This window comes from Scyliorhinus canicula, chromosome 9 (genome assembly GCF_902713615.1).
Source record: "Scyliorhinus canicula chromosome 9, sScyCan1.1, whole genome shotgun sequence".
In the NCBI taxonomy this organism is placed as follows: Eukaryota; Metazoa; Chordata; class Chondrichthyes; order Carcharhiniformes; family Scyliorhinidae; genus Scyliorhinus; species Scyliorhinus canicula.
Window position 1 is genome coordinate 151,244,237 of NC_052154.1, and position 23,872 is coordinate 151,268,108.

At 45.7% G+C, this 23,872-nt stretch overlaps 1 protein-coding gene across 3 annotated transcripts in view; it reads left to right on the forward strand.

The window, feature by feature from the left end:
* The first annotated feature begins 9,439 nt into the window (after positions 1–9,439).
* LOC119971787 (liprin-beta-2-like) overlaps positions 9,440–23,872 on the forward strand; it is a 354,279-nt gene continuing 339,846 nt past the window's right edge. For 2 of the 3 annotated variants that reach the window (XM_038807902.1, XM_038807904.1), the window contains exon 1: positions 9,440–9,554. The gene's annotated coding sequence lies outside the window, so the exon portion shown is untranslated. The remainder of the gene's footprint in view (positions 9,555–23,872) is intronic. The other variant, XM_038807906.1, reaches the window with a different exon arrangement.

The window sequence follows — 23,872 nt, forward strand, 5'->3', positions numbered from 1 at the left end:
CAAGAATTTGGAAGTTGAAAAGTTTTGGGGAAATGCGTGAGCAAGGTAGAAGTTTTGCAATGAGAAACCTATTACTCTTGATGACAGGGCAGCACGGTTGCACAGTGGGTAGCACTGTTGCTTCACAGCTCCAGGGTCCCAGGTTCGATTCCCCGTTTGGTCCACTGTGTGTGTGGAGTTTGCATGTTCTCCATGTGCCTGCGTGGGTTTCCTTCGGGCGCTCTTGTTTCCTCCCGCAAGTCCTAAAAGATGTGTTGTTTGGTCATTTGGACATTCTGAATTCTCCCTCAGTGTACCTGAACTATGGGAATCAGGAGGACAGCACTCCACCTGCTGGAGTCATAGTTGGCACAAAGGAAACTGATTGTGTTGTTGGATGTCAATCATCACTGCAGGAGTTCCTCAGAGAACAATCATAAGCACAATAGGCACCTCACCTTAGGCACAATCATCTTCAGCTTGGCTTGGGTCACTGTCTGTGCGGAGTCTGCACGTTCTCCCCGTGTCTGCGTAGGTTTGCTCCCACAGTCCAAACATGTGCAGGTTAGGCGGATTGGCCATGCTAAATTGCCCTTTGTGTCCAAAAAAGGTTAAGTGGGGTTATTGGGTTGTGGGGATAGGCTGGAGGTGTGGGCTTAGGTAGGGTGCTCTTTCCAAGGGCTGGTGCAGACTCGATGGGGTGAATGGCCTCCTTCAGCACTGTATATTCTATGATTCTATAGAGCAACACAGTGGCGCAGTGAGTTAGCCCTGTTGCCTCACAATGACGAGGTCCCAGGTTCGATCCCGGCTCTGGGTCACTGTCCGTGTGGTGTTTGCACATTCTCCCCGTGTTTGCGTGGGTTTCACCCCCACAACCCAAAATGTGCAAGGTAGGTGGATTGAGCATGCTAAATTGCCCCTTAATTGGAAAAAAATGAATTGGGTACACTAAATTTAACAAAAAATTAAAAATTAAAAACACATTTTATGATTCTATGATAAGGTCAGAAGTGGGGATTGTAGTGATATGCATGTGCACATCAATGTACATAGTTATCTGTCAATGGGCAGCATGGTGGTGCAGCGGTTAGCATTTCTGCCTCACGGCGCCGAGGCCCCAGGTTCGAGCCTGGCTCTGGGTCAATGTCTGTGTGGAGTTTGCACATTCTCCCGGTGTTTGCGTGGGTTTCGCCCCCACAACCCAAAGATGTGCAGGCTAGGTGGACTGGCCATGCTAAATTGCCCCTTAATTGGAATATGACCTCCGACCAGCATGCCGACCAGCAGGTGGCGATAGCGACACCATGTGCCTCAAGAGATTCGGCAGTTGGTAGTAAGTCGTACTAGAGGACATTTGCACTAAACATAGCAGCAACACAATAGGTCCGCCACTCCATCTCAAACTTTTCCTGACCATCCACACTATTTTCATCAAAGGTGAGTTGATCATACTGCCAACTTCTGACAGCATGTAAATGTTGTGGGCTCCCAAATCACTGACAGAAAGGAGCTACTTCAACATTTGTGCAAAAAAAACATTTGTGCTTTGACAAAGAGTCATCGGACTCGAAACATTAGCTCTTTTCTCTCCCTACAGATGCTGCCAGACTTGCTGAGATTTTCCAGCATTTTGTCTTTTGTTTCAACATTTGTGCTCTGCCCACATTCCCGCTACGTGACCTCGTTTGTAGCCACGAGGACCTGGGTTCGATCTCAGCCCCAGGTCACTGTCCGTGTGGATATTGCATTTTTTCCCTGTGTCTGCGTGGGTCTTGCCCCCACAACCCAAAGATGTGCAGGATAGGTGGATTGGCCATGCTAAATTTCCCCTTAATTAAAAAATAAAATAAAAACAAGAAGACCAATACTGCGCATAATACTCCAGATGTGACTTCACCAATGCCCTGTACAACTAAAGCATGACCTCCCTACTTTTGTAATCAATTCCCTTCACAGTAAATAATAACATTCTATTAGCTTTCCTAATGACTTGCTGTACCTACCCTTTTGTGATTAATACGCAAGGACACCCAGATCACTCTGCAACTCAGATCTTTGCAATGTCTCATCATTTAGATAATAAGCTTCTTTTTTATTCTTCCCGCCAAAATGCTCAGTTACACATAGCACAAAGGAAGATTATTGTGGTTGTTGGATGTTAATCATCTCAGTTCAAGTACATTACTGCAGGAGTTTCTCAGGGTAGTGTAACAACACAACCATCTTCAGCTGCTTCATCAATGACCTTCCTCCATCATGAGGTCGGAAATGCGATTGCTCACTGATGATAGCACAATGTTCAGCACCATTCGAGACTCCACAGATGCTGAAGCAGTCCTTGTCCAGGTCAGCAAAACCTGGACAATATCCAGACTTGGGCTGACAAGTAGCAAGTAAAATTCATGCCACACAAGGATGGGGTAATAACCATCTCCGGCAAGAGAGGATCTAACAATTACCCCTTGACTTTGAATGGCATTACCATCATGGAATCCCCCCTCTCTCCCCCCCCCCCCTCCCCCCACCCCACTTTAACATCCTGGGGGTTACCATTGACCAGAAACTGAACTGGACTAGTCATATATGGCTACCAGAGCAGGCCAAAGGTTAGGAATCCTGCGGCAAGTAACTCACCTCCTGACTCCCCAAAGCCTGTCCACTTCAACATGTTACAAGTCAGGAGTGTGATGAAATACTCTCCCCTTGCTTGAGTAAGTGCAGTTCCAACAACAATCAAAAAGCTTGACACCATCCAGGACATGCATTGGCATTCCTTCCACAAACATTCACTCCATCCACCACCAACCCACAGTAGTGTGTACCACGATGCACTGCAGGAACTCACCAAGCCTCCTTAGACAGCACCTTCCAAACACAAGACCGCTACCACCTATGAGGACAAAGACAGCAGACACCTGGGAACATCATCACCTGGAAGTTCCCATCCAAGCCGCTCACCAACCTGACTTGGGAAGATATCCCCATTCCTTCACTGTCACTGGATCAAAATCCTGGAACTCCCTCTCTAACAGCACTACGGATGCAGCTATATCGGATAGACTGCAGCAATTCAAGAAGGCAATTCACCACCTCCTTCTCAAGGGCAATTAGGAATGGACAAGTATACACTCTTAGGGCAAAGGAAATTGTTTGGATGATCAGGATCTTGCCAAATGACTCTTCAGGATTGTAAGGCATCAATCAGTGATCAGTAAATACTTTAATTTCCAATTCATGATCATCTGTGGTTGGAAATTCAATGTTCCCCAACCAGTTTCCATTCTCATTGCTCCTCTCCACCTCTACCAACTGATCATAGGCTTCACATCCCATGAATTAATTTCAAAAAATTCAGTCTGTAGGCGTAACACTGAGCTTCCTGTAATTTCAATGCTGTTGAGGTACAGAGCAGGCAGGATCGAATGGAATGGCAAACAGGCTGAAGGAGCTGAATGGTCTCCTGTACAGTAGAAGATAGCAAGGACATTTGTTTTCTGCAGATATGTATTTCACATAAAGATCAACCAACACTGTCAGCTACCACACCCAAAGCTGTGCGATGAGAATATCCCCCAGCTTCCCATTTTTAAAAAATAAACTTCTCCCCTCTATGACAGAACCTACTGGAATTAACTTGGAGCAAGGTGTTTAATAGCCAGGTTCACTTGTTTTATGACCCAGAGTCATAATCACCCAGGAGAGTTTAAGGAACTAATTTCAAACTATTTTGCAAAAAATGTCAGCTTGTCCAAAACTGTGGAACCTTTGAAAGGACACAGCAGTTTGTGTTTTGAGAGGGAGCGGAGTTAAAGTGTGAGAGACTGTAAACAGATGTCACTATCTGAAATATGTCTAAACCTGTCTATCAATCACCAAGACAAGATATCACTGCACTGACATCCCTCTGCCCTTATCTCATCGACAATAATATCTGGGTATATGTCCATTCTTTGAAGGTTTCCACAACTTTGTGAACATTGTATTTTTATGGTTGTACAGGATTGCAGCTCAAACAAGAAGGCCAGGACATCATTTTGTTCTTACCCAGCTCTTTCCATGGTTGCTAACTTCACTGGGCCGTGGCATAGCCCCTTTTACCAATCAATTCCTGCCCTATAACTTCTGAGATCTTTATGCTGCTCCAATCCTGGCCCCTTGCACAACCCCGATTTCCATTGTTTCATCATTGGCAGCCTTCAGCGACCTGGGTTCTAAGCTCTGGAAATCCTTACATTTATTCAGCACCTATAGCATAGTAAAATGCCTGAGGTGCTTAACAGCATTATCAAACAAAATTGGAAGTTCTGGACTATCTTGTACAAAATTTATCTGCCACCCTGTGGGACAAGAGTGAGGGTTCCGCAAAAGTACTTACATAACTGTGAAGTGTTTTGGAAGATCCTCATACATGGTGTTACATAAATGAAACTTATTTCTTGGTGTTGAATGTAAATGCAATGAAATGTGCAAAAGAAAATGCCTCCTTAGGGCAGGCATGGTGATGCAGTGGTTAGCACTGCTGCCTCATGGCGCCAAGGACCCGGGTTCAATCCCAGCCCTGGGACACCGTCCGTGTGGAGTTTACACATTCTCTCCGTGTCTGTGTGAATGAAATGAAAATCGCTTATTGCCACAAATAGGCTTCAAATGAAGTTACTGTGAAAAGCCCTAGTCGCCACATTCCGGCACCTGTTCGGGAAGGCTGGTACGGGAATTGAACCATGCTGTTGGCCTGCCTTGGTCTACTTTCAAAGTCAGCGATTTAGCCGTGTGCTAAACCAGCCCTTCTCCACAACCCAAAAGATATGCAGGGTAGGTGGATTGGCCACTCTTTTGAGGTTCACCAACAAAACAAAAGAAGGAAACAAACTGAGGGACAAAGCAAAAAAGGGCTGCTCCTGTTACGGGCACTGCCCGAACATAACAAAGATTAACAGAAACTTATAAACATCAAATAAGAGTGCAATTAAATGGGCCAATAAAGCACCCCAACCCCAGTGGTACCCACCGGGTACGGAGGCCTTAGATGAATTGGACATGCTAAATTGCCCCTTAATTGGAAATTTTTTTTTTAAAGTAAATGCCTCCTTCTGGAACTTAAGTGTTTGTTTCTGTTTAGATTTTTACATTTCTTTAGCATTAGACAGCAGGAATGTATTTCAACATGTACAGTTTGGGTTGTGATTAAAGCATTTCAAAGCCCATTCACGAGATCATTGCTGGAGGCATAATCACATTTTAGTGGGCTGTTGGGGTTAAAGGTGGTTCTGTGGTGACGTTAAACCACACTTGGACTTTGAAAGCTGAATTTTTGATCCTTGTTTCATTTATAGCATAAGACATGTGCAGAATTAAGCCATTCGGCCCATTGAGTCTGCTCCACCATTGAATAATGGCTGATCTGTTTCTCATCCCCATTCTCCTGCCTTCTTCCCATAACCCCTGATCCCCTTATTAACCAATAACATATCTATCTCTGTCTAAAAGACATTCAGTGATATCGCCTCCATAGCCTTCTGCGACAAAGAGTTCCATATATTCTGTGTGGAATTTACACGTTCTCTCTGTGTCTGCGTGAGTTTCCTTCAGGTGCTCCAGCTTCCTCCCACAGTCCAAAAGTGTTCAGGTTAGGTGGTTTGGACATGCTAAATTGCCCTTTAGGTTGAGTTTATAGGGCAGGGAATTGGGCTTAGGTAGGATGGTCTTTCAAAGGGTCGGTACAGAACCAACGGTCTGAATGGCCTCTTTTTGTACTGTTTTTTAAAAATAATTTTTATTGAAAAATTTTGAATTTATACAACAACAACGAACCATAATAAAATACCAAAAATAACAATAATATTAGCAATCATAAACATTCGCCCCACCTCCATGAACAACACAGCATTTTAACAACAACGCAAATTAACACAATATTAAGTTACATAATAGAAACGACAATAAGGAACAACCCCCCTTACCACCCCACCCCCCCCCCCCCCCCCCCCACCCCCACCCCCCTCCCCGGGTTGCTGCTGCTATTGACCAAGATACCTATCTTTGAGCCAGGAAGTCCAGAAAAGGCTGTCATCGTTTATAGAACCCTTGTATTGATCCTCTCAGGGCAAATTTGACCCTTTCCAATTTTATAAATCCCGCCATGTCACTGATCCAGGTCTCCACACTTGGGGGCCACGCATCCTTCCACTGCAGCAAGATCCTTCGTTGGGATACTAGGGACGCAAAGGCCAGGACACCGGCCTCTTTCGCCTCCTGCACTCCCGGCTCTACCGCAACTCCAAAAATCGCGAGTCCCCACCCTGGTTTGACCCTGGATCCAACCACCCTCGACACCGTCCCCGCCACCCACTTCCAGAATTCTTCCAGTGCTGGGCATGCCCAGAACATATGGGCGTGGTTCGCTGGACTCCCCGAACATCTGGTGCACCTGTCCTCACCCCCAAAGAACCTACTCATCCTAGTCCCGGACATGTGGGCCCGGTGCAGCACCTTAAATTGAATGAGACTAAGCCTCGCACATGAGGAGGAAGAGTTGACTATCTCCAAGGCATCCGCCCAAGTCCCGTCCTCTATCTGCTCCCTGGGTTCCTCCTCCCATTTAGCCTTCAGCTCTTCCACTGACGACTCCTCCACCTCCTGCATTACCTTTTAGATGTCAGACACCTTCCCTTCTCCGACCCACACCCCCAAAAGCACTCTGTCCATCGTCCGCGAGGGCAGCAAAGCGAATCCCTCTACCTGTCGCCTAGCAAACGCCTTTACCTGCAAGTATCTGAACATGTTCCCTTGGGGAAGCCCAAATTTATCTTCCAGTTCCCCCAGGCCCGCAAACCTCCCGCCAATAAACAGGTCCCTCAATTTACTGATGCCCACCCTTTGCCACCCCCTAAATCCCCCATCCCTGTTCCCTGGGATAAACCGATGATTGCCACCCAATGGAGCCTCCATCGAGCCCCCTGTTTCCCCCCTATGCCGTCTCCAATGTCCCCAGATTCTTAGGGTCGCCGCCACCACCGGGCTCGTGGTAAACCTCTTAGGGGAGAGCGGCAACGGCACCGTTGCCATGGCACCCACGCCTCCTCCGGGGAATCGAAATAATAATGCCGGTCCGAATAAGTTACCCACAGGCGCGCAGGCTGCAACATTCCAAACTTTATCTTTTTCTTGTAAAGCACCTCTTTCGTCCGATTAAACCCGGACCGCCGCTTAGCCACCTCCGCACTCCAATCCTGGTAGATCCGTACTACCCCATTCTCCCAGTTGCTGCTCTTCACCTTCTTGGCCCAGCGCAGCACACACTCCCGATCACTGAACCGGTGGAACCTCACCAGCACCGCACGCAGGGGTTCATTCTCCTTAGGCCTCCTGGCCAGTACTCTGTGTGCTCCCTCCAGCTCCAAGGGCAGATGGAAAGACCCGGCCCCCACTAGCGAGTTCAGCATCGTAGCCACGTAGGTTGTCAGGTCCGACCCCTCCAGCCCCTCCGCAAGGCCCAAGATCCGCAGATTTTTCCGCCTCATGCAGTGATCAAGCTCCTCGAAGCGTTCCTGCCACTTCTTGTGGAGTGCCTCGTGTCCCTCCACCTTACTCATGAGGATCCCGGCCTCCTCCTCTCATTCACCGGAACTCTTTTTGTACTGTTGAGATTCTATGATTTACCACTCTGGCTGAAGAAAGTTTTCCTCATTTCTGTTTAAAAGGATCGTCCCTTCAGTCTGAAGCTGTGCCCTTGGGGTCTATGTTTTTCTCCGAATGGAAACATCCTTGCCACGTCCACTCTATCTAGGCCTCTCAGTATCCTGCAAGTTTCAATAAGGTACGCCCTCTTCCTTCGAAACAACGAGTATAGACCCAGAGTCCTCAACTGCTTCTCATATCCTCATTGACAACAACAACAGCGGGACGTGGTAGCACAGTGGTTAGCACAGTTGCTTCACAGCTCCAGGGTCCCAGGTTCGATTCCCGGCATGGGGTCACTGCCTGTGTGGAGTCTGCATGTTCTCCCCTTGTCTGTTTGGGTTTCCTCCGGGTGCTCCGGTTTTCTCCCAGAGTCCAAAGATGTGCAGGTTAGGTGGGTTGGCCATGATCAATTGCCCTTAGGTTAGGTGGGGTTACTGGTTTATGGTAATAGGTTGGAGGTGTGGGCTTAAGTGGGGTGCTCTTTCCAAGAGCCGGTGCAGACTCGATGGGCCAAATGGCATCCTTCTGCTCTGTAAAATCTATGATTATGAAAAGAAACTGTGACTATGCCATGCCTTTAATGTGGTAAAACATTCCAACCTGTTTCACAAGAGCGATTATCACTCAACATTTGTCACTGAGATACAAAACTGTTTATTAAGACAGGTGACCAAGAGCTTGAGCAATGTGTTAGGTTTCAAACCATGCCTCAAAGGACCTGAGAGGGACCGAGACTGCAGAGCTTTAGCGAGGAAATTCCAATGCTCAGATGGTGGTCAATTGGTCCAATGGCTAGAATGTGCAAAAGTAACACGAACAGCATGGGTTCAATCTCTGTACCAACTCAGGGTGGACTACCTCCTTACCTTGCCTATGCTTGATGTGGAATGATGTTCCTCAAGCTGTATAACTTGTCTCTCACTTTGCTACAGAGAGAGATGCCTATGTTCCCTCATGGACTATGGCTCATTACAGACCTAAAGCAATTGGTCACCAATGATTGAGCAAAGGAATTGAGAGCAGGACAAAGTTGGAGGAGTAGAGAGTTTGGGGGAGAGTTGTAGAGGATTAAACAAACAGGGAGAAATGAGGCTACTTACGCTACAATGACAGTTTTAATTCTGAAGTGTTGAGGGAGTGAAAGGAATTGTCGGTCAGCGAGCTGTACAGAGGTGATGAGTGAATGGGACTTTGTGTGAGTTAGGACATGGGTGTGTCAGATGGCCCCATGTGTGTGCAGAATGGGAAACCAGCCAGAGAGGGCCATGTCTGATCGTGACAGGGGTACAGATAAGGGGGTTCAGTATCACAAGACAAAGCCTGAGGCAGGCATGGGCGATGATATGGAGCTTATGATCTGGGTGATGGAGCAGATATCGGATCACCAACTCAACTGAGGGGTCAAGGAGCACACCAAGGTGGCAAACTATATAATTCAGCCTTCGACAAGTGGCCTAGGAGAGGATTGAATCAGTGGCAGGAGCCAGAATAAATCAGTCTATCCGATATTCTATAGGAAAAGTTTGCTGAATTGAGTGTCAAGGCAGGCAGCGTGGCAGGGCCAAGGAAGACCCCAAACAAATGTCTCTTATCTTTTGGGAGGGAGGGAGAAAAGGAACGTGTGCTGGCAGGAGCTGAGATGTGATACAACAATCTGACCCAGCACTGTTATTATTGTGTGCGAAAGCAACGCCCCTTTTGTCAGGGATTGTTTCATCACATGACACGCCCCTCACGGGACTCCTGCCAACTCATGGAGACTGACAAGAGAGGGAAATGAGAGTTTGGGAACAGTGGACTGCTGCAGATTAGATTCCTCGCTCTTCTGGACTCGAGGCAAGTTCGTGCAGCGGATTTGAAGCGTCTCGGGTTACAGCGAGTGACGGGGACAGGTGAGGACCATTCACTCGCCACAAAGTCACTGAATTCATGAGGGAAAGTGAGCAGAAAGTTGCTTTCCCCACCCCCCTGACTGTAATTGACCCTTTTTGATTTACATTGCGACTTGTACGAAAAGTCTCTCCCCCCCCCCCCCCCCGCTTCCACTTAGCTACCCTGATGCTTGAATTTAACTTTACATTTTGCAAATGTATTTTGTCCATTTAAAAATGCAGTTAAGTTTTGCAAATAATTTTAGTTTGTGCATTTTAATTGATTTTTCTAAATGGGATTTTGATTGCAAACCTATTTTTTTTGAATCGATTGTTTTTTTTGTCTAAGGTTTTACAAATTAACTTTGTGTAAATGATTGCATTTGTGAATTGCTGACTTGCGATTGCTTTTAACTCTGAATTAGTCGCCTTTTTTTTTAGTGGTTTAGATATTTGGTTTAACGCTGGGGTGAAGTTTCTCTTGATCGTATAACCCTCCTTTAACCAGTAAGATGTCTCGTTCCATTTTTACCTTTTATATGTATTACTGCTGTTGGACATTATGCTCTGCTTTACCCTTTCCAGAATAACCCTGGAATCTAGAGGTAACTTGTTGGAAAGTTTCCTGGACTGGATTATGCGGTTTAATATTTCTCTCTTTCTCCTCTAGTGAAAACAACCCTTTTAAGTAACGCTGTGTTTTAAAGGCACAAGCCCCTCGTTAAAATACCCACTGAGGAAATTGGATTTAACTTTTATTTCCTCTGCAGTGTCAGTTGTTGCCCGATGCTAGATCTGAAAAACACATCATCCGAACTCTGTTTTTCATCCTGCCTTCCTGAGATTGTAATTGAAAGCAAGGGGCCGGTGGGAAGGGCCATTGCTCTTTTCCCACAAACCCTCTACACCCAACCCCCTACTCAAAACAAAAAACATCTCAGCGACTTGCTATCTGTCGACACGTGAATGCACCAAAACTGGTGCACATCAGTTCCACAGCACAAGAGACAGCAGCCCGCAAATGACCAGCTTGTTTTACACCACTGCATGGGTTACTATTTAATTCCAACCCTGTGTTAAAAATGACCGATTCAGCAACGAGTCCGTTTTGCGATAAAAATTTGTCCGGGGGGGGAGGGAAGATTTTTCTTTTTTTTTTGTTTTGCGTAACATAATGGGTGCCAGATTTCCACTGTCTGCTGTTTTAACGTTACAGCCCCGGGTGGATGTCTAACTCTGCCCACATACCGTTCAGTGTTTCAAGGTGAAGCAAGTTTTTGTAGGTGTACTGGGTTAATGTAAGTTAGACTATTTTGCTCTTTGTAGGAGGTGTTTAATCATTAAGCTGGCAATAGGGAACTCGTGCTATAGTGTCCCATTTCCATAGTTGATGTCTTAATAATTTAAGAAGCCTAAATAATTAAAGTAATTTCTTTTACTTTGTGCCACTGTGCAGTTTTTTTTGTAGCTGTGTCATTGTATTAAAAGGCAAAGGATAGACATCTGCTTAATCGTTTCTTTACCCTCTGTTTCTTTACTGAGCATTTTTAAGATCTGGTACCTGACCATTTTTGTGAATGAGGCAGTAGATGATTTAAGTTTAGGCTTTAAAAAAATATATTTCATCATGTAGAGCTCCACCAGTGGCTAAGTGAGTAGCTGCAGTATTTGATGTGGGCTGAGCTGTTGAACTCAGGAAGGGCATGTACTTGCATTTTTGTATTTGTACATTGGATGTGAGCATGGTTGGCAAAAAAACAGGATGTATTGCCTCTTGAGATGATGGTGGTGTGCCACATAGACATAGAATTTACAGTGCAGAAGGAGGCCATTAGGCCCATCGAGTCTGCACCGGCTCTTGGAAAGAGCACCCTACCCAAGCCCACGACCCCACCCTATCCCCATAATCCAGTAACCTCACCCAACACTAAGGGCAATTTTGGACACTAAGGGCAAATTAGCATGACCAATCCACCTAACCTGCACATCTTTGGACTGTGGGAGGAAACCGGAGCACCTGGAGGAAACCCACGCACAGACAGGGAGAATGTGCAGACTCCGTACAGACAGTGACCCAAGCAGGGAATCGAACCTGGGACCCTGGAGTTGTGAAGCAATTGTGCTAACCACAATGCTACCGTGCTGCCCACACCTTCAACAGCTGCAGTCCATGTGGTGTAGATACCTCCCACAGTGCAATTAGAGAGGGAGTTCCAAGATTTTGACACAGCAACAATGAGCAAACCGCTCTATAGTTAAATCAGGATCATGTGTGGCTTGAAGGGGAAGTTGCAGGTGGTGGTGTTCCCAAGTGCCTCCTGCATGTGTCCTTCTGAGCAGCAGAGGTTCTGGTTTAGGAAGGTACAGTCAACGGGGCCTCGACGACGTATCTTTTAGATGTATGCATTACTGCCATGGTACACTGGTGGTGGAGGCAGCGAATGTTTAATGTGATTGATGGGGTGCCTGTGTTGAGGTCCCAACCACGAAGAAGGCAATGTCTCAGCGCTTTACATAAAAATGCACACAATGCATGGACCTATTAATGGAGCATGGAGGATTGTGGGTATCATGGAGCAAGCAATTAATAATGGTGTCTATCATGGAAATGTGGGTGTGAAGTGGAGTGGGGTTCTTGCAGTTTATCATCCTGGATTATGGTCCAACCAGAGTTTCCAACACTAGATATAGCATCTGCAATCGCTTTGCGGTAGAATTTGCACCTCTGCTCAGAAGGTTATGCATTCAAATCCCATTTCCGAGCATGTCATCTAGGCTGACAAGCGAGCACTGGACTGTCAGAGATGATTTCTTTCAGATAAGAAGTTAAACTGAGGCTCCGTCTGTCCTGTCAAGTAGATATCAAAGATCCAATGGGACAACTTCAAAGAAGAGTAAAGCAATTATGCAAACATTTATCCTGCCATCAATCTCACAAAGACAGATGATTTGGTCATGATCACGTTCCTGTTTGTGGGACCTTAACCGTGCACAAATTAACTTGTGTATTTCCTCCATTACACCACAGACTAAACTTCAAATTATCTGAATTAACTATAAAACCCTTTTTGGAATGTGCCACAGATAACAATGGCAGGTGGCAAATTAATGGTTTCAGATTGGTTTGCAGTAATGTTCCCCGAGGGCCAGTTTAAGTCAAGTACTCTTTCCAACTTTTATAAATGGCCTAGACTCTCTCAAAGAGTGGTGAATCTTTGGAATTCTTTACTCTGGGAAGCTGTGGCGGCCGAGTCCTTGAACATTTTCAAGGCTGAGATCAATAGTTTTTATCAGTAGGGGAATTAAGGGTCGTGGAGAATGGCAGGAAAGTGGACATGGTGAGTGTTAGATCAACCATGATCGGAATAAATGGTGGAGCAGGCTTGAAGGGCTGAATGGCCAACTCCTGTTCCTATTTCTTATGGTCTTAGACCCAGATATAGGGAGCAACATTATAAAGTTTGCAGATGCTGCCATATTTAGCAAGTAGTAGGTAGTGATGAGGATACTGTATAGGCTGCAGCATGCCATAGACTGGATGGTGAAAAGGCAGCAAGCAACATCATTCAATGAAAAATTGTAAAGCTTTGAAGGACTAATATTGAAAGATAGTGCGCTATATATCAATAGCGAGGTTTTGAAAGGTGTAGTAGATGAACATATATGCTATCCATATACACAAACCCTTGAAGGTGGTCAGGCAAGTTGATGGTTAAAAGAGAGCAAATGGTTTATAGTTGGCAGCTGATCAATGAAGGTGACATATTTGTAGGCGTTGTTTTTTTTTGTATTTATCACTTTGGCCTCTAATATCTAGGGACATGCACAACACACTATTATTATAACTTATTGTTACAAGTAGACTTCAATGAAGTTACTAGTTGCCACATTCCGATGCCTGTTCGGGGAGGCCTGCACGGGAATTGAACCTGCACTGCTGCCCTGTTCTGCATTACAAGCCAGCTGTAAAGCCTACTGTGCTAAACCAGCGACCTTGTGGAAATCACAAACCAAACTGAGAAGCTGGCCCCAAAATAGGAATTTCCAAGTTCCTCGTGAGTGACAAAAACCTCTGGGTAGCGAAGGGTTAACATTGCTGATTGGTTGTAACGTTTAGCAGCTGTGATCAAAAGGAAACTCAATTGTATATTGGCAAGTCGTTGGTATTGAGCATTTGGGAACTAATGATTTCCAAAATAAAGCCTATTATAGCTCCAGTTAATTACTGTGCCATTAATGTGCAGCCTCACTGTTTTATAAACTGTTATTTAGATCCATTCATGCCTCAGTCTGAATATTCAACATGGATCAAATTCTGCACGTGTTTTTGTGCCATCCATAATTATCAATTCGTACTATTCTTATTTTGTCATAATATATGATGTGAGTCATACACATCAGAGTTGCCAACTTTGGCTGGACGTATTCCTGGAGGTTTGATCACATTACATCCTGCATCCCAAAATTTGCCCATCTCCAAACTTTTTCTCACGAATAATTGACAGTGTTCGAAGAAAATTGAACCAAAAGTCTTTTTTTTAAATCTGCTGTTGATTGAAACATATCCTGAAGAGACTTGACAGGGTGGATATGGAAAGGATGTTTCCTCTTGTGGGAGAATCTAGAAGTAGGGAGCATAACACCATAAGACGTAGGAGCAGAATTAGGCCACTCAGCCTTTCGCGTCTGCTTCGCCATTCAATCATGCCTGATATTTTTCTCATCCCCATTCTTCTACCTTCTCCCCATAACCCCTGATCCCCTTATTAATCAATAACCTATCTGGCCTCTCTCTTAAAAACACTCAGTGAATTGGCCTCCACAGCCTTTTGTGGCAAGTGTTCCACAGATTCACCACCCTCTGGCTGAAGAAATTTCTCCTCATCTCTGTTTTAAAGTATCGTCCCTTTAGTCTGAGATGGTGTCCTCTGGTTCTAGTTTCTCCTAGAAGCAGAAACATCACCTCCATGTCCACTCTATCCAGGCCTCACAGTATCTTCTAAGTTTCAATAAGATCTCCCCCTCACCCTTCTAAACTCCAACGAGTACAGACCCTGAGTCCTCAACCGTTCTTCATACGACAAGCTGTTTATTCCAGTGATCATTCTTGTGAACCTCCTCTGGACCCTCTCCAAAGCCAGCACATCCTTCCATAGATACGGGGCCCAAAACTGCTCACAATACTCCAAATGTGATCTGACCAGAGCCTTATGCAGCCTCAGATGTACATCCCTGGTCTTGTATTCTCACCCTCGTGACATGAATGCCTTCTGATATACCATCAATTCACTACAAGACGATGAGAGCGAGTGAACATAGGCTTTATTATCCAAGAACTTGCCTGCCTGTGACAGCTGTAACAATGAGCGCAGCCCACAGGCGGCCGGTCTATATACCGCCCCCGGGGGAGTGGGTTGGGGGAGGGGGGGGGGGGGTGCGGAACCCACCAGGGTTCCAGTACAATACATGAAGGAGATCATATTACCATTCCCTGGCCATAGTCCACAGTATTATAAAGACAACTTATGGTGAATCCATTCACCACACCTTCTTAACTGCTGACTGAACCTACACTTGAACTTTGAGAATTGTGAACAAGGACTCCCAAGTCCCTTTGTGCTTCTGATTTCCTGAGCATTTCTCTATTTAGAAAATAGCCTATGCCTAGATTCCTCCTTCCAAAGTGCATAACCTCACACTTTTCCACATTGTATTTCATTTGCCACTTCATTGCCCACTCTCCTAGCCTGTCCAAATCCTTCTGCAGCCCCCTTGCTTCCTCTCAATACTACGTGGCCCTCTACAGATCTTTGTATCATCTGCAAACTTAGCAACAGTGCCTTCAGTACCTTCTTCCAGATCATTAATGTATATTGTGAAAAGTTGTGGTCCTAGCACAGACCTCTGAGGCACACCACTAGTCACCGGCTGCCACCCTGAAAAGGACCCCTTAATCACCACTCTCTGCATACTGCCAGTCAGCCAATCCTCTATCCATGCCAGGATCTTCCCCTTGACACCATGGTCTTTTAACTTATTTAACAATCTCCTATGCGGCACCTTGTCAAAGGCCTTCTGGAAATCTAAATAAATCACGTCCACTGGTTCTCCTTTGTCTAACTTCCTTGTTACTTCCTCAAAGAACTCTAACAGATTTGTCAGACACAATCTCCCTTTGACAAAGCCATGCTGACTCCGTCCTAATTTACCATCCACTTCCAAGTAATCACGATCTCATCTTTAACAACAAACTTTAAAATCGTACCAATGACCAAAGTCAGGCTAACCGGTCTATAATTTCCTGTCTTCTGCCTCCTTCCCTTGAGCAATGGTGTTACATTAGCCACTTTCCAGTCCTCTGGGACCCTTCCTACCTCCAGTGATTCCTGAAAGATCACCACCAATACCTCGACAATCTCCTCGGCTATCTCTTTTAGGACCCTGGGATGTAGTCCATCCGGTCCAGGTGACTTATCCACCTTCAGATCTTTCAGTTTCCCCAGAACCTTCTCATTAGTGATGTCTACTGTACCCACTCTGTCCCCGTATTCTCCTGGAGGGGCAGCAGGGTAGCATGGTGGTTAGCATAAATGCTTCACAGCTCCAGGGTCCCAGGTTCGATTCCCGGCTGGGTCACTGTCTGTGTGGAGTCTGCACGTCCTCCCCCTGTGTGCGTGGGTTTCCTCCGGGTACTCCGGTTTCCTCCCACAGTCCAAAGATGTGCGGGTTAGGTGGATTGGCCATGCTAAATTGCCCGTAGTGTCCTAATAAAAGTAAGGTTAAGGGGGGGGGGGGTTGTTGGGTTACGGGTATAGGGTGGATACGTAGGTTTGAGTAGGGTGATCATGGCTCGGCACAACATTGAGGGCCGAAGGGCCTGTTCTGTGCTGTACTGTTCTATGTTCTATGGTGTCTTCCACCTTGAAGACTGATGCAAAAAGTAACTCTTCAGTTCGTCTGCCATTTCTTTGTTTCCTAATATTGATGTGTTAGGCGGTTGGTTCGACATTGACTGCAACTGGATGCAGGGAAGCTAGAAAGAAATGTCTTAACACCGGATATGATCCAACACTGTTTTATTTAAACTATGAACTGATGTACATGTTCAGCTGTGGGTTGACACTCTTCTAATCCTACTGACGACCTCTTACTGGCTCGACTAGACCGACTAGCTACCACATGGTAATAATGTCCACTGACTTGTGCACTCTGACTGTCTCAGTGTCTGGGTCCCGAAAAGAGCGGGAGTCTTACTGTCCTGTGATCTTAATAGTGGTGGTGTCTTGTCTGGTGATTGGTTGTTCTGTGTTGTGTGTTCATTAGTCATCCTATGTGTCAATCACTGCCTGTCTGCATCTCATTATATACATGAGTGGATATTATGACAATTATTACTTCTCCAGCCACATTTTCCAGTGGTCCAATGTCTATTTTTGCCTCTCTCTTACTTTTATATATTGAAATAAACTCTTCCTATCTTCTTTTATATTACTAGCTAGCTTGCACTCATACTCTTCTCTCCCCTTATTGCTTTTTTAGTTGTCCTCTGCCCGCTTTTAAAGGATTTCCAATCCTCTGGATTCCCATTAATCCTTGCCACTTTGTATGCTTTTTCTTTTACTTTTATGCTGTCCTTGACTTCCCTTGTCAACCACGAATGCCTTGTCCTGCCATTAGCATGTTTCCTCCTCCTTGGGATGAATTTCTGCTGTGCCTTCCGAATAACCCCCCAAAACTCCTGCCATTGCTGTTCCACTGTCCTCCCTGCTCGTCTCCTTCTCCAATCAACTCTGGCCAGCTCCTCCCTCGTGTCTTTGTAGTTACCCTTATTTAATTATAATACTGTTACATCTGACTCCAGCTTCTCCCTTTCTATCATATTGTGGTCACTGCTCCCTAAGGGTTCCTTCACCTTAAGATCCCTAATAAAGTCTTCCTCATTACCCATCACCAAATCCAGAATTACCTGTTCCTTTGTGGGCTCTACCACAAGCTGCTGAAAAGACCCATCTCTTAAGCATTCCACAAATTCCTTTTCTTGGGATCCATTACCAACCGGTTTTTCCCAGTCCACATGCATATTGAAGCCTCCATTATTATTGTGATATTGTCTTTTTTCCATGCTTTCTCTAATTCCTGATTTATTTTCTGCTCCACATCCTGACTACTGCTAGGGGGCCTGTACGTAACTCCCATCAGGGTCTTTTTACCTTTGCGATTCCTCAACTCTACCCACAGATTCTATGCCTTCTGATTCTATATTGCTCCTTGCCATCGATTTAACTTCATTCCTTACTAACAATGCAACCCTGCCCCCTTTGCCCATCTGCCTGTCCTTTCAATAGGACACATATCCTTGTATATTTGCATCCCGGCCCTGATCCCCTTGCAGCCACGCCGCCCACAACATTGTACCGGCCAATTTCAATGTGCGCAACAAGCTAATTTACCTTGTTCCGTATACTGTGCGCATTAAGGTACAAAACCTTCAGTCCTGCATTGGCCACCTCCCTTCTCACACTTGTCAGCTTTTTTGTTCTGCTGAGGGGGATGCTGTTCTCTTATTTTTGTTCTCTATTTCCCCTTCAGTTATGACACCTTTTAAGCTAATGCTCTGTTTCCCACCCCCCCTGCCATATTAGTTTAAATCCTCCCGAGTGACTCTAGCAAACCTCCCAGCCAGGATATCGGTGCCCCTCCAGTTTAGATGAAACCCGTCTTTCTTGTACAGGAGTCACTCATTTTAAGACAGAGATGATAATTTCTTTCTCTGGGGGTTGAGAGACTTATTTTCTTCCTTTAAAAGGTGATTGAGGAGGCATAGTTTTTGAATATCTTTGGGGCAGAAGTAGATGGATGCTTGATGAGCAAGGGAGTGAAAAGTTATCGGCGGTGAAAGGAGTGGGCAGGAATGTGAACCATAGAATTCTTAGTGCAGACGGAGGCCATTCGGCCCAATGAGTCTGTACTGACCCTCTGAAAGAGCACCCTACTTAGGCCCACTTCCCTGCCCTATCCCTGTAACCCCACCTAATTTACACACCTTTTGGATACAAAGGGGCAATTTAGCATTGCCAATCCACCTAACCAGCACATATTGGACTGTGGGAGGAAACCCTCGAAGACACTGGAAGAACATGCAAACTCCATGCAATCAGCCAAGGCCGGAATTTAACCCGGGTCCCTGGCACCGTGAAGTTGAAGTTAAAATTAGGTCACCCGTGATCTTACTGAATTCCGGAGAAGGCTCAAGGGACTAAGTGGCCCGCAGCTCCTAATTCATATGTTGATTTTCTTTCACTGGTTTACTTACAGCATCCAGGAGATTGAATTTCTGTAGAGGGGGTGGCACGGTGGCGCAGTGATTAGCACTGCTGACTCACGGCTCAGAGGACCCAAGTTTGATCCCGGCCCTGGGTCACTATCCGTGTGGAGTTTGCATGTTCTCCCCATGGGTCTCACTCCCACAACCCAAAAAGATATGCAGGACATGTGGATTGGCCATGCTAAATTGCCCCTTAATTGGGGAAAAAAAATTATTGGGTACTCTAAATTTATTAAATAGAATTTCTGAAGAGTTGGAAACACAACAACCAATGCAGCCTCTTAATGCAGCGGTGAGTGAAGATCTCTGTCTTGTTTCCCCACCCAGTTCTTCACTCCCAACCTCTGTCCCATGGCATTTATTTTCAGAACAATTCAGAAATGTCCTTTTTTAGTCAGAGTTTGAAGATATTCGTCTTGAAAGTGCCATGGTTCAACAGTGACCGAATAAGCCAAACCTAGGTTTTACTGACATGGGATTTAGGATTCAGTCACTGAACTTTGGAGATCAAAGGACAGAATTCCTTTCTTACTTGTAATTCATTCCTTAACTTTCAGAATGGAATTAGATATGTACTGGAAAAGGAATGCTTAGCAGAGCAATGGGGGAAAACACAGGGACTAACTGGATAGCTCTTTCAAAGAGCTGACACAGGCATATTGGGCCAAATGGTCCCCTTCTGTGATGTATTATGTGATGTATTATTCTATGACTTGTCACCGACCCATTACCATCTGTGCAATGAGTATGATGCCATTACACTTCCTTGAGGGGAACGTGCAAGGTTCCTGGGAGAAGATTGGTCAGGGTACTTTAGAGTATAATATAATGATCTGTCTCTCCCAGATCCCTGTAGGTTTTTGAGAGAAATTTTCCAGCGGCTTTTACTGAATTGGTCACTTTTCTTTGTCTACTCCAAGCAATGGCATTACTGGCAGATGGGACTATGGTGTTCAAGATTATACTGTTTACTGAATAAGGACCAGGTTGATGGTCTTTTTCCACCAAGTCGTTCTCTTTGTGCCGAGCATCTGGTGTGTGAGTTAGTGCAGCCCAGAGACAATCCTCATTCTCCAATTTCCTCAATGGAGATTTCACTTTTCTGTTTTTTGCTGTTATTTGTGCACAATTCAGACTATGCAGAATTAGGGCGGCACAGTGGTTAGCACTGTTGCTTCACAGCGCCAGGGTCCAAAGTTCGATTCCCGGCTTGGGTCACTGTCTGTGCGGAGTCTGCATGTTCTGCTTGTGTTTGTGTGGGTTTCCTCTAACAAGTCCCAAAAGATGTGCTGTTAGGTAATTTGGACATTCTCAATTATCTTTCCCTGTACCCAAACAGGTGCGGAATGCGATGACTCGGGGCTTTTCACAGTAACTTAATTGCAGTGTTAATGTAAGCCTACTTGTGACAATAAATATTATTATAATTTAGTTGGTTAATTTCCAGAAGTGAAAGATGCACATGTCCCTCCAGCCTGTCCCACATGTCTATGATACCTTGAGCATTGCACTATATAGACCACGTGTCACATACTCTTTTCCCCCACCCCCCACTCCACACTCCTTCAACCACCAGAGACCATTCCATCTCTTGGGAGAGGTGAAAAACCTTTTTTAGGTAATAAAAATGTGGAAAATCCCTCTCCGATCCTCCAATCCCCTTCAACAGTCAAAGGTAGTGCCAAGAATTTGGCCTCCTTGCTGACCCCCCACTACACACACAACTGCGGAAGTACTGAAAATAGTCTTGGGAGGCAACACACTTTGAGAAAGTGAAACAACAGCTGCCGTCATCCAACTTCGTGGCCCATTTCGACCCCAAAAAGGAACTCTTCCTGACATGGGGCGGATAGCCTTAGGTTACAGGGGGATGTAGATGGGTTGGGCAGATCAGTGGCAAATAGAATCAATCTAGAAAAGAGTGAGGTGATGCACTTGGGAAGGACAAACAAGGCAAAGGAATGCATGATAAATGGTAGGGACCATGGGAAGCGCCGTGGATCAGAAGGTATCTTGGTATGCATGTACACCATGCTTTGGGCTGGTTTAGCACGGGGCCAAATAGCTGGCTTTTAAAGCAGGCCAAGGCAGGCCAGAAGCATGGTTCAATTCCTGTACCAGCCTCCCTGAACAGGTACCGGAATGTGGCGACTAGGGGCTTTTCACAGTAACTTCATTTGAAGCCTACTTGTGACAATAAGCGATTTTCTTTTCATTTCATTTCACCAATCCCTTAAGGTAGTATAGTATATAGTGGTTAAGAAGGCATATGGTATACTTGCCTTTACTTGCCAAGGCATAGAGTTTAAGAGCAGGGAGGTTATGTTGGAACTGTATAAAATGTTGGTTAGGCTACAACTACTACAGTGGGCAGCATGGTAGCATAGTGGTTCGCACAATTTCTTCACAGCTCCAGGGTCCCAGGTTCAATTCCTGGCTTGGGTCACTGTCTGTCTGTGTGGAGTCTGCACGTTCTCCCCATGTCTGCGTGGGTTTTCTCCGGGTGCTCCGGTTTCCTCCCACAGTCCAAAGATGTGCAGGTTAGGAAGATTGGCCATGATAAATTGCCCTTAGTGTCCAAAATTACCCTTAGTGTTGGGTGGGGTTACTGGGTGATGGGGATAGGCTGGAGGTGTTGGCTTGGGTAGGGTGCTCTTTCAAAGAGCCGGTGCAGACTCGATGGGCTGAATGGCCTCCTTCTGCACTGTAAATTCTATGATAACTAGTATTGTATGCAGTTCTGGAATCCACGTTTATAGGGGGATGTGATAGCACTTGAATGGGTCCAGAGGAGATTTACCAGGATATTGGATATACTTGGATTGTTTTCCTTGGAAAAGATCAGACGGAGAGCGGTACATGATTGAGATGTATAAAATTGAGAAGCATAGATAGAGTAGACGGGATGAAATGTTTCCTCTTAGTGGAGACATCAATAACTATGGGGGTTGATTTTAAGGTAAGGGACAGGAGGTTTAGAGGGGATGCGAGTAAAAATTTTCACCCAGAGGGTGGTTATATTTTGGAAATCTCTGCCTGAAAGGGTGGTGGAGGCAGAGACCCTCATAACATTTTAAAAGTATTTAGATATGCACTTGCGATCCCAGGGCATACAAGGTTGATGGCCAAGTGCCGAAGTTGGGATTAAAACAGTTAGGTGATGGTTCTGGACAGCGTAGACACGATGGGCCGAGGACCTTTTCTGTTCTTCCCTTTTCTGGGTTGGGGCAGTACTTTCAGACCTCTGGAAAGACGGAACAGAAAGGCCCATCACCTATGCATGCAAGACCCTTTCAGGTGCCGAGTGCAGGTTTGGTGGCCGTGTTTAGGGTTAAAACAAAAAGTATCACCAATACGACAATTGTAGCCGTTTCATAATAGTGACCGATGGCAAGCCCTTACTGGGACTTTTTAAAGTGGACAATCCAATCCCCATTAATGCCTCTGCCCAGATATAGCATTGGGCCCTGTAATTGCAGCTTACGAAGATCTCCTAGAACAATGCCCTAGAATGCGAATAGCTAATACTGATGCTTTGAGTCGCCTCACGCTGCCAATATGCCCAGCTCCCTTGCCATCAGTGGAAGAGTTTGCAAAGACCCTAAAATTTTAAGACACTTTGCCAGTGTCTGCAAGGCAGATCAAGGCCTGGACACACAAGGATCCAACACTTGTCAAAATTGAAGCATATGATCCCGAACTGCGGAGTGCGGGGACAACTCTCAGAGGAACTGAAACTTTACCTGACCAAGCAAGATGAACTCCGTGTTTAGGATGGTGGCAGTCTTTGGGGTTCTGAGTAGTTATCCCTCACCCAGAGTGCCGCTTGATATTAATGGATCTACATAATGGTCACCCTGGAGTCTATAAAGTAAAAATGTTCTCCAGGAGCTAAATCTGGTGGCCCGGTTTCAGCTCGGACGTCACCGACTTGGTGAGAGTGCGATTCATGCCAGGAGATTCAAAAACCTCCCTACATCGTGGGAGCAGCCAGGCAGGTCATGGGTACAATTGCACGTGGACTTTGCCATGCCTTTTAAGGGTTCCATGTTTTTGATCCTGGTAGATGCACACTCCAAATGGTTGGAGATGCATTGCATGGGCTTCATGACCTCCCACACTACGATCGCGAAACTAAGACTGAGCTTTTTGCATGCATGGAATACCAGACGTCCGACAATGGTACTGCCTTCACCAGCAGGGAGTTCCAAAGCTTCATGCTATCCAATGGCATTAGACACATTAGAACAGCACCTTGTCACCCACTGTCAAATGGGCTTGTGTAACCGACGGTGCAGACTGTTAAAATCAAACACACAGCCACATCCACAGAGAGCAAATTGGCATTATTATTTGATAATAGGACCGAATCTCCACACACAACAGGATTCGCTTGGCAGACTTGTTAATGGGACAGTGGTTTTGTACGAGACTAAGCGTGCTCATCCCAAACCTGGCGGGGAGGGTGGAGTCCCAACAAGAGAACCAGAAAAGAAATTACAGCTCTGCGAGAGCCGAAAGAATATTCAAGACAGGTGGTCTGCTTTATGTGAAAAACTTTGGAGCAGGATCCCTGGAACCATAATGAAGAAACCGGGACCAGTGTCCGACAAAGTGAAGGCCCATTATAAGGTAGTAAGGAAACATCTGGGCCACCACAGAAGTAGGGAGTTCATCCTAGAATAAGCCCTACACTAGTGGCGGCCACAGAGGTGGCCGCCACTAGTGTAGGGCGACAGCCCAAAGCAAACCCTGTGTCCGTCTCTCTTGACAACGAGGACACTGATTTGGAGCTGGGAGCAGAGGTATTTCGTGAGTCGACCAGAAGCAGATGCCAAGGAGTAATCTGTCATTACTCTTCAATACTCCCTCTGGAAGCAGAGGCCTTCAATCCAGTTCCACCCTCGATGGACCTCATCCAGATAATACCAGATCTACATGTCTCACGATTTGGATTCTGGTCAGTGGAACTAGTTTCCTGGGCATTTCTCTTCCATCGGAGTTCACACTTTCA